Here is a 10503-nt window from a genome sequence, read left to right on the forward strand (position 1 = left end):
AGTATCTGCACCATCTCATACACTCAGGAAACAGGACTGCCCTTCATCTGAGCCCTGCTTCTTTTCCTTTTGGGGGGCACCACCCTTCTCTCTTACTAGGCTGGAAATTGGAGTCACCCTGAAACTCCACCGTTGCAGATGCTAAGCAGTAGACAGATGGTAGTTAGGGATCTTAGGTGGAATCCAGGGGAGAGCGATTTCCTGTCCTACAGTTTCCTCACCTAGAAAACAAGAGTAGTAACAGCTCTGCCTCACAGGTTGTTGTGCAGAAAGATGTGTTTAACTTTTGTGAAGTGTGTGGAAGACAGCCTGGCACACAAGAAAGGGTTAACAAATGAGTGCCACTGTCTTGGCCTGCCTGCAGGCCACTGATAAAAATACCCCTGTTTCCTAGAGGAGAAGGGCAGCCCAGGGTAGGAGTGGGATGGGAGAGTGGAGGTCTTGTTCTGTCTCCCATGCACTATCTCTAGGACTGATCAAGATGTCACAGACAGTTAGGTTCTACCAGAAGAATGAAAACCAGTGGACAAGTTTCAGTGGGGGTAGCAGGTTAAGGGCACCAGAGGAACCACACGTTTCCTTCAAGGCTCCTGTCCTTCCAACGCCCCTCCTGCTGTTGGTCATGATCTTCTAATCAATGGATAAAGTGGGGGAAATGTAGAATAACTTCAAATACAGGTGTCAGAATGTCTTCAGTCATAAGGGAGGAAGCCATGGTGAACCCCAACTTATGTTTGTCAAAGACAAAAACATTGGTGTGGGAGACTCGGCTCCTCATCAGGAAAGCAGTCCCATTATAGTAAATGTTGCTTTCCAAAGGGGTTAAAGCCTTCAAAGACTTCTTCAAGGAGAAACCAAAATTGTGCCACAGAAATTCCTGAGATTGTTGAAATAAGTGTTGAAACAGGTAATGAATCACATGTCAAGCTGGGAGCAAGACTTACAAGAAGAGATTGCTACTTTTGACATGCTCTGTGGGGTGGGAAGAAAAAACATTCCTGTTCTACAAAGACACAAAGTTCACGAGATTCTTATAAAAAGTTCAGTAGAACTCAAAGCGGGTGTCAAAGTGAGGAGAGAGAGGCAATATGGTATAAGCTCCGTGCGCAGTAGGGACAGCATTTCCCGCACGCCCATAGAAGTTGCTCTCTGAGACAAAGGTGCAGGGGAGTGTGGACCTGTGTTTTCCTGTGAAAACTTACAAGCGACCAAAGCTCTTCTTTTCCAATAAAAATGCACCTTTCTGAAAAATGCTTGAGAAATGTCCTTTTCCTGTCGGCTCAGGTTTAGGCCCCAAATGGCAGGTGATTAAAACAGCATTCAGTTCTTGTGAGCCTACATTCAACATTTTTTGGTACATTTGTTCCATCCTTGGCTTCTACAGAAGATGAAGAAGATAAGCTTAGAGAGAGAAGATGGCTTAGTATTGAAAAAGGGGTTGACCTCCTCCCAATGACAAACGCATACATTTGAATCCACTGCACAGGTTCATTTGTTATGTAAACTAGGACCAAAGTTTGGCTCCTGGAATGACTGAGATAGGTAGGGACAATTATGCAATTCCACAAGCTAATTGTGACTCAGAAGAGGACACAGGCATATTGTATCTGCAGTCACGTAGGGAGAAGCACCTGCAGGTGTCTGCAGAGAGCCGTGTCTGTGCCAGCAGACACAGAGCTTGGAAAGTCTGCACACAGGTTGATCACACTCACTGCCTCGTGCCAGTTTGCATCGGATTACAGTAATTTCTGTTGCTGGAGAGTGACGGATGGTTACAAACAGAGGCCCTTCTTTTTTCTTTAAATTTTATTTTTTATTATTGATTTGTGTGTGTGTGTCTTTGTATGAGAAAGAGAGAGAGAGAGATTGGGATTTGTTGTTCCACTTATTTATGCATTCATTCTTTGTCTGATTCTTGTACGTTTTCTGACCAGGGAGCAAACCGCAACCTTGGTGTATCGGGACAACGTTCTAACCGACTGAGCTACCAGCCAGGGCCAAGCAGAAGCTCTTCTCAGAGGCAAACCTGAAGGTACATCTTTGCTCCTGGACTGTGCAAAAGTCCTCCTCTCTGTGAGCTCCCACACTACAACAGATCCCCGCCTGCCTGAATTGAACAGTAGAATCACAACTTTAGTCGTGGTGTTCATCACTCGTGTGAATTTCACTCCTCCACTGTAACAGGACTTCTGGAACATTATACAGATCCCAGTTCTTGAATGTTTTTGAACCAACTTGCTACGTCACTAACTAGGACTCTCCCTCTTAGCCCGCAGTTTGTCTGTGGTGCAGTAAAGCTGCAGATGCACTGCCTGTGAGTTTCCTTTACCATCAGTGTTACTGGATTTAAAAGTCCAGTATCATTATATCAGAGTATCATTATAAACAATAAGTTAGCATTCTCACATTAAAATGAGAGCCAGTCAAGGCGAGGTGAACCATCCTGTCTCCAAAGGGCATTAACCAGATCTGCCCTGTGTGCCCCAGCCAGTGCACCTCTAGCAAGTACACGCGTCTGTGCTGCTGTTCGGTGCCGTGTGCGGGCTTAGTGTCAGCACCCAGCAGATGTGCTGTGCTGTTAGATAAAGGCGGTGCCCCCTGAGACAACAGAGAGAGACAACATTTTGCCAATTTAGCTGTTTGGTTATTTGTTATTTTTATTTTTATTTAATTTATTGGGGTTTTTGTTTCAGAGAGAGAGAGAGAGAGAGAGATCAATTTGTTGTTCCACTTATTTATGCTTTCATTGGTTGATTCTTATATGTGTCCTGAGCAGAGATTGAACGCACAACCTTGGTGTACCAGGGCGACCCTCTGAGCAACTGAGCTACCCGGCCAGGGCCAGCTGTTTAGTTTTTAATGGCTGTAGTTATTGAGTGAGGCAACTCTGGGGCATTTGCTGTGAAGAACTTTATTTCCTACTGGAGAATAAATTATCAGTCTTGAATGAGTATTTCAGCAGTGTGACTAATGTTTGAAATTATTTTTCGGAAATTTTCTGTTAACTTCCAAAAGTAGCCATGTTTGTAGTTACTATAAATCAAGCTTTGGAAGTCCGAAAATTAAAGACATCCTTCCTCTTTGGAAAAAAATTCAATTTTCTGGCCACTTAGAGCAGTGCATATAAGTACTGATATAGTTTATTCTTGAGTAAACCAAGTTTTCTAAATAATAGTTCTTAAAGTTTCAGATTTATACAATTGGTAATAGAATTTTATTTAAAGGCCTTAGGTATTGCCCTGGCTGGTGTGACTCAGTGGATTGAGTGCCAGCCTGCAAACCAAAGGGTTACTGGTTTGATTCCCAGTCAGGGCACATACCTGGGTTCTGGGCTGGGTCCACAGTGGGGGGCGTGTGAGAGGCAACCACACATTGATGTTTCTCTCCTCTTTCTCCCTCCCTTCCCCTCTCTCTCAAAATAAATAAATAAAGTCTCTTTAAAAATAAAAAATAAAGGCCTCAGGTATTATTTCTTTAATGAGTGCTTTTACTTAAACATTTAGAATAGGTGCTGTAATGTAGTCCTGTGTATGAATTTTTAAAAAGATTTTATTTATTTATTTTTAGAGAAGGAAGGGAGGGAGAGAGGGAGAGCAATATCAATGTGTGGTTGCCTCTCATACGCCCCCTACTGGGGACCTGGCCCGCAACCCAGGCATGGGCCCTGACTGGGAATTGAATCAGTGACCCATTGGTTTGCAGGCCAGCGCTCAACCCGCTGAGCCATACCTGCCAGGGCTTTTTTAAAAGTTGACAGATATAGTCTAATCGTCAGTTCATTGAAGTTGGATCTTTTTGTCTGCCCACGATGAATTTGTGAACCATGAAGAAAATGAGACTAGAAGATGCCCAAGTAAGTCAGATAATAGTAACTACAGTGGTTGCTGGTGTTGAGATTCTTTTTAGACTGTAATTAGTAATTCGGATGGCAGTATTTGCCTCTTTGTTGTGAACTCAGCTGAGTTACTTAAGCACAATTACAGAATTTCAGTGCAGTTCATTTTTTTAGAAAATCTGAAACCTAAATTGCCGATTTAAAAGCTACTGTACAATGATTGTATCTGTAAAAAAAACTTTATTTAGCACCTTTTTGTCACTTACAATAGTATGCAATACTACTTGGGTGAGCTATTTTGGAAGTAATAGCAACTTCTAGTGTTTGCTTCTTAGTATTAAACTGAATTTACAGTCCTGTCGTAGGCATTTTGCAGTAAAGCAGTTAAATTCATTCTTGTGTTTTTGTGTTAATGTGCTCGGAACCACTGGTCAGTGCTCCTTAGTTTCTGCTGCTATAGAATGTTATTTCACCTCTCTACGGTTATTACCAAGACTACAAAAAAGAAAAGCTATATTTGTATGCAACACTAACCCTTTTACTGCTGACGTGTGTTTCTGCTTGCTGTGTCTTGTTATGGCTGCTTGTTTGTGCTAATAAAGTATGTTTGGTGTTCTTGTAAAAAAAAAAAAAAGCTAAAAACCTTTCTTGATGCCCCCAGCAGAGGGCGTGGTAGAGTTCTGCCTACCTTCTGTCCCTCCAAGTCCTGCAAGGTCTTGAAACAACACAGGATCAGTGTAGTCAGCATTATAGTCCTTGGGTTATGTGCTTTCTCCCCCTCCAGCCTATGATTTCCTTTAGAGCAGGGAGTCATTCTGTAAAATCTCAGATAAGCACAGGGCTCAGCACAAGGCAAGCACTCGAATGTCCCTCAAGTGGAAAAATCTGGAGGTAAACTGCTGACTTCACAGCTTGGCTGAGGACAGCCTTCCCTGAGGCCGGAAGTGTAGCCATGAACCAAGGCTCCCTAAAAAACCGAAGAGGGTGGGGGTTTCTCTGGCAGTTCCTTAACGTTATTACATCTGAAGAAACGATGCTAGAAACAAACTTGTAGGCCTGGGAGCTGCCTAGAAGTCTGGGGCCGGGTGTGGGCTGCTGGCAGGGCTTCCCAGGTTATTTTAATCTCCTTGAGAACAAGAAGTTCATGTTAGGATGGGTTATTTTCTCTTTGATTTAATCAAAACACCCCAAGTTTGCTGAAATGTTAAAAGTTTCTGTAACTCTGGGAGGGGAGAATCCCTCCTTTGTGACGACAAAAACTCGTGGCTTCCAGGAGAGCAAAGGAAGCACCCAGAATGTTAACAGGGTTTATCTCTAGGGAGCGAAAATCAGGAGATTCGTTTTCCTCCTGATTTTTTATATTTCATAGATTTCTATTAAAGAACAAGTATTCTCATAATGAAAAGCTTTATTTTAACAAATATGTATGACAAGTGCAAAAAAGTCTTCATTCGCAGATTTATAAAATAATGCAAACTTAATTAAAGCATGAGGCTTCTTTGACTATGTTAAGCCCAGTTTCCAGAGCACTGAGTAGAATATGTAGAAAATTTCTGCTTCAGTTTTGGGGAAGAATTAGCTCTGGATTAAATGCTGCTCTCTCCGCACCTAACAAAGCATAAAAATAACACCTGAAGTGGTCAAACTGTTTCCTGATAATTGAGCCATACCCCATAACAAAGCTCAAGAATGTTTATAGGAATACAATTGTATCCCATCCCCAACAAGATAAAATTTACAATACCTAGCATGATTGATCTAGTGTCCAATAAAAGTTAACAAGTATGCAAAGAAGCAGAAAAATATGACCCTTAATGAGAAGAAAAATCAACCAATTGAAATTGGCCCAGAAAGTACATTGATGATAGAAATTATTCTTTTTTAAAAGATTTTATTTATTTATTTTTAGAGAGGAGAAGGGAGGGAAAAAGAGAGGGAGAAAAACATCAATGTGTGGTTGTCTCTTGCAAGACCCCAAACCTGACCTGCAACCCAGGCCTGTGCCTTGACTGGGAATCAAACTGATGACCCTTTGGTTCACAGGCTGGTGCTCAATCCACTGAGCCACATCAGTCAGGGCTGATGATAGAATTACTAAAAAAGAACATTAAAACAACTTTAACTGTATTCCATATATTTAAGAAATTATAGGAAATGTTGAACATGTTATGTAGGGGAGATGTAAAAAAGACAAAAATTCAACTTCTGGAAAAGAAAACAATAATGTCTGAGATGGAAAAAATTCCTGGATGGAATCAACAGCTGACTTAGACACTGTAGAGGAAGAAGAATCAGTGAACCTGAAGATGTAGCTGCAGAAGCTACCCAAAATAAAACACAAAAAGAAAGATGAAGGAAAATAAAAAGAGAAAGGGAAAAGAAAGCTGAGAGTGTCAGTTTGCTGTGGGACAAGTTCAAGTGGGCTCGTATGCATGTAAGTAGAGTTCCTGAAAGAGAAGGGAGAGGGAAAGATAAATATTTGAAGAAGAATGGCCAAAACTTTTACAAATTTGATAAATACTATAAGCCACAAGACCCAAGAACCTCAGTGAACCCCAAGCAGAAGAAACTACACCAAAGTACATTATAATCATTTTACTTAAAACCAGTAATAAAGAGCAATCCTTAATAAGACTAAGCCAAAAGAACAGTTCTGGTAATTCTTTAAGAAAAAAAAAAAAAGGCAAATCTTGAAAGCAGCCAGAGATAAAAGACACATTGTATACAGAAAAACAAGAAAAAGACGACAGCAGATTTCACTTTAGAATCTATGCAAGCCAGCTCCCTTTTCTACTCAACCCTCCCCGCTTCCTACGCCAACTTTGCCTCCCGCGATCCAGTCCATGGCCTGGGCTTTAGCCCTCTACTCGTAGCTGCTCTTCCTTGGAAGTGGCAACTCCCCTCCCTCACCCCAGTCCCGGCCCCCAGTCCAAGCACTGACGTGAAGATGAGCAGCTCAGAGGAGGTGTCCTGGATTTCCTGTTCCGTGGGCTCCCTGGCAATGAATTCTTCTGAGAAGTGGATGAAGATTACATCCAGGACAAATTCAACCTCACTGGACTCAGTGAGCAGGTGCCTCACCATGGACAAGCCCTAGACATGATCTTGGGCCTGGAGTCTGATGAAGAGCTAGAAGACAACTTGAACCAGAGTGACCTGATGGAGCAGGCAGCTGAGATGCTTTATAGATTGATTCACACCCACTATATCCTCACCAACCGTGGCATTGCCCAGATGTTGGAAAAATACCAGCAGGGAGACTTTGGCCACTGTCTGCGTGTGTACTGTGAGAACCAGCCCATGCCTCCCATCAGCCTTCCGGACATCCCAGGTGAGGCTGTGGTGAAGCTCGACTGCCCCAAGTGCACGGACGTGTACACACCTAAGTCATCAAGGCACCACCACACGGACCACGCCTACCTCGGCACTGGTTTCCCCCACATGCTGTTCATGGTGCACCCTGAGTACCCAGTTTGTGCCCAGGCTCTACGGTTTCAAGATCCACCCGACGGCCTACCAGCTGTAGCTCCAAGCCCCCAGCAACTTCAAGAGCCTAGTCAAGAGGATTCACAGATTCCCCACCCCCGGCCCCTCAGTCTTTGACGCCTCCATTCCTTTGCTGCCACCCTTTCAGGAACCCTCCGTGGTTTTTAGTTTAAATTAAAGGAGTCATTTTTGTGGTGGGAATATGAAATAAAGTGGAAGAAAAGGCAAAAAGAAAGAAAGGAAGGAAGAAACTATGCAAGCCAGAAGAGTAAAATAACCTGTTTAAAATACTTCAACTGTCAACCTAGATTCTACTTAGTGAAAATATCTTTTCAAAAACAAAGATGGAATAAAGACTTTTTCTGACACACAGAAAAAATCGGAAAGACTTGCACTACAAGAAACGTGCAGAGAAGTCCTTCAAGCAGAAGGCAAATGACACCAGATGGAAACAAGGATTTACACATGGGAACGAAGAGCAACAAAAATGTAATGTGGGTGAATATTAGATTTTTTTCTTCTCATTTAAATCTTCTTAAAAGGTAATTGGCTGTCTAAAATAAAAATGGTAGCATGTAGAAGTAAAATGGCAACAATAGCACAAAGCCCAGGGGGGAAGATGCGCGAGGGCGTGTTGCAGTGTTCTGGTACTACACATGCAGTCCTATACCGTCACTTGAAGGTAGACTGCCATGTTAAATATGTATGTTACAAATGCAGGGTCAACCACTCAAACAGCCCCACAGAGAGTTGTAGCTAAAAATCCAACAAAAATTATAAAATCGAATCACCAAAAATATTCAATGCAGAAGGAAGCAGAAAAAGAATGAGACAAAAAACAGATGATACAAATAACAAGGTGATAGCCTCACACCTAACCACATCAATAATCACATTAAATGTAAATGGCCTAAATATACTAAATAAAAGCAAGAGATTTTCAGACAAGAAAAAAAAGACCCAATTACATGCTACCTACAAGAAAACCACTTTAAATATAAAGACACAAATATGTTAAAAATAAAAGAATAGAAAAAAGATTTACCATGATAACACTATATTTTTTAAGAATGGGAGTGGCAATATTAATATTAGACAAAATAAATTTCAGAGCAAAAATATCACCAGTCACAAAAAAGTACCATTTCATTAGGAATAAATGGGTCCCTTCATCAAGAAGATATAAATGAGCTAAATGTTAAGCACCTGAGAGCAGATCATCAAAATACATACGCAACTGTGACAGAATGAAAAGAGAAATAGACACACCTACAATTATAGTTCCTAGAAGAGAAGAGAATTCGGGAATGGGGGTGTGGAATACGGCTAGGAGCAAGGTATTTCACTGATTAACTTTTTAAATAATTAAATTAATTTATTTTTAGAGAGAAGGGAAGGGAGAACGAAAGGGAGAGAATCCTACCACCTGAGCATGTTGCCTGACCAGGAATCAGACCGGTGGTCTTTCGCTGTGCAGGACGATGTCCAACCAACTGAGCCGTACCGGTCAGGGCTCACTGACCAAGTTTTGAAATAGTTTTTACTATTTTAAAAGATAATTAAACAATAAAACAGAACTGAGTTCAGGCTGAGAAATAGAAAAGAACTAAATACTGACAAATATCAGTTAACATGAGGGGAAGTATTATTTCTTGAAGCTTTTATCTCAGGGAGGGTTGTGTGTGTGTGTGTGTGTGTGTGTGTGTGATAAAACATGGACTACAGTCAAAAAAGAGTGGATGGCTCTGTCCTGCAAAACTTCGTCTCTCTCCCCCTTCTCCCCTCTGTGTGTTTGCTTTATCAGTTTTTGGGTTGTCCACGTCACACGGTGGTTTACTCTCCTATCCATCTGTCTTCCCGTCCAGATCACGAGTACCTTCAGGCAAGGACTGTATTGAGTGTGTGATCTGTGCATGCGCGGAGGGATAAGAGAATAAATAAATGAGTAGGTGAATGAGTGAATGAGCGAAAAGATTCAGACATGTAGAAAGCTGCTCCTCACACCACATTCAGGTGGGGATAAGAGAACGTGGGCTGAAATGACTTTTCAAACCTTTTTTTTTCTTTGATGACACAAACAAACAGCTTTTCGGAGTCAGGCTGAAACAGAGGCCTCAGAAATGAGCAATATGTATTTGATCTTCGCACCAGTATGAAGTTCCTTCTCTTTGCTTGTCCCTTCTCCTTTTTTGATTAATTGAGTTCACCCGCCACTATTGTTCTTTTCTGGTTTGGAAATTACATGCTTCATTTATTTTAATGGCTACCCCTAAAATATTGCTATTCATATTTAATTTGAAAAATGGAGTTAATCACCATCTCTATCTTCCTCCTGGAACATAAAGGAATTTAGAATATGTTGTTTCTGCACCGAGACAATTGTGTTTAAAAAAAAAAAAAATCTCCAACTGTACTCATGGTTTTGTTTATTTCTCCTCTTACTTCTGTCATTTTGCTCTAAATGTTTTGAAACTATCTTATTAAGTGAACACAAAGTAAGGGTTATAATCTGTTTAATTGACCCCTTTCATCACTGTGCAATGTAGCCTTTATCCCTTAGGAATACTTATCTCCCCATCAACTTTGTCTGATATTAATATTGCCTCCCCAACTTTCTCTTGAATACTCTTTTCTTGGTATATTTAAAGTGTCTCTCTCATAAGTAGCATGTATAATTGGATTTAAAAAACATTCATTCAGGAGAACCAAGATGGCGGCGTAGGTAGACACACTGCGCCTCCTCGCACAACCAGAACTGACAGAAAATCGAACGGCAAGGGGGTCCGACACCAAGGAAATACAAAATAAACATTCATCCAGACCGGTAGGAGGGGCGGAGACGGGCACCGGGGTGGAGAGGACTCACGTGGCCATGTCGAGACTGAGACTGGCGGAGTGTCGGACGATGGGGCAGGCAGTCCGAGCACTAGCAGACCCTGCAACCCTACATTTGCGCAGATAAACCGAGAGGGCCGGACTCAGAGTGGCGGAGAACAGGGCAGGCAGAGCGGCGGGTAGCACCCCGGGGCCCCACATTCGCACACAGATAAACCGGGACGAACGGCGGGGAGTGAAGCAGACTGCGCAACCCATTGCTCCACCTTCTTGAAATAAAGCCTCAAACCTCTGACTAAAAGCGCCCGTGGGGGTTGGGGCGGCAGCAGGAGAGACTCCCAGCCTCA

The 10503-nt window shown here is 42.1% G+C and overlaps 2 pseudogenes; both read left to right on the top strand.

Annotated features, from left to right (window-relative positions):
• Positions 1-637: 637 nt before the first annotated feature.
• Positions 638-3436, top strand: LOC112302353 (suppressor of cytokine signaling 5-like; annotated as a pseudogene).
• A 3346-nt stretch (positions 3437-6782) lies between these two features.
• On the top strand, positions 6783-7499 carry LOC112302444 (casein kinase II subunit beta pseudogene; annotated as a pseudogene).
• Positions 7500-10503: the final 3004 nt, after the last annotated feature.

The sequence above is a fragment of the Desmodus rotundus genome, chromosome 11 (assembly GCF_022682495.2).
Source record: "Desmodus rotundus isolate HL8 chromosome 11, HLdesRot8A.1, whole genome shotgun sequence".
NCBI classification, from domain to species: domain Eukaryota; kingdom Metazoa; phylum Chordata; class Mammalia; order Chiroptera; family Phyllostomidae; genus Desmodus; species Desmodus rotundus.